This window comes from Haliotis rubra, unplaced genomic scaffold (assembly GCF_003918875.1).
Source record: "Haliotis rubra isolate DU_JTF1 unplaced genomic scaffold, ASM391887v1 Scf971, whole genome shotgun sequence".
Lineage (NCBI taxonomy): Eukaryota > Metazoa > Mollusca > Gastropoda > Lepetellida > Haliotidae > Haliotis > Haliotis rubra.
The window spans coordinates 15,066-16,137 of record NW_025767714.1 but is presented as its reverse complement, the minus strand read 5'-3'; the positions used below and the strand labels follow the sequence as shown (position 1 = coordinate 16,137).

The following is a 1,072-nucleotide window of genomic DNA, read 5'->3' as shown; positions in this document are numbered from 1 at the left end:
CAGGGTTCTTGTTCATACTGTTTAATGTACAGGACACTGCATTAGCACATTCACTTTATGAAAAAAATACTGATAGAGAAAACCACACAGAACGGGATTTATAAAAGCTCTCCTCATGTCCGGGACGCAGGGGAGACAACTTGACAGTCAAAACACAACTGGCTCTCAATGGGATCCCATCTGAAATATATTCAAGTCTGAGTTGAATGAAATAGATTCTTTTGCTTCATATCTGTGAGTGACCTTGAAGGGGTCATCTGTAGTTTTTAGTTAAATTTCTATTTTTTAGTTTGTTTTTCAAGGGGAGAGAGCGAACGCAGTCCCCAACACTTTTAAATTGCGCACCCGAGTCGTCCACATTTGGGACGATCGCAGGGGTCAACAAAGCCGATGTGCAATGGAAAGGTCTCGCCCCAGGCCCACAGCCTTGCGGATCACTGTATCTCTACAACCAAATCTGGAGTGTTCCCTATGTACTAACGTCATTCAACATAATTTAGAGAGCCACCAGACAAATGTTTAACGAAATCCATGTCATGTCAAACTGAACAGTACTTAGTTGCCACGGGTCGGATCCTAACTGCATATATGTCCAGGGCTGCTGAACGTGTATGTGTCTCAAACAGTATAGTGATTACTGGGATTATCCTTACACCTACACTCACTGGTCAGTGTGACATCTTAAATTAACAGATGCCAAGACGGCTTCGACCAAAGGCAGCAGCGTCAACACCAACTGCTCGTGTGTTGATCATGACATCTTAATGGCACGCCTTCAAGGATGGACAAAATCCTTGAAGAATTTCTGTGAATACCTATTGTAATTAAAAGAGAGGGTATGAAAGTCCATGTCTCTCAAAGCATTTCTTTATCTACCAGTTTGTAATTGTTGTATCTGTGGTATTTAATTTATCACAAGACTGATCGACAATTGCTTACAGCTGAAGGGAGGATGTAAATCAAGCTGGTGTCCACATGGTTCCTAGTATGGCGATCTACTTTTAGTTGTGGGTAATCTGTTTTTGTTTTGTGTTGTACTCTATGGTATAAATGTTTCAGATTATCATCCTAG

At 41.3% G+C, this 1,072-nt stretch overlaps 1 non-coding gene across 1 annotated transcript; it reads right to left on the bottom strand.

Annotated features, from left to right (window-relative positions):
• Nucleotides 1-299: 299 nt before the first annotated feature.
• On the bottom strand, nt 300-459 carry LOC124265339. The gene has a single exon (XR_006895429.1). It is a non-coding gene; the product is annotated as a U1 spliceosomal RNA (small nuclear RNA).
• Nucleotides 460-1,072: the final 613 nt, after the last annotated feature.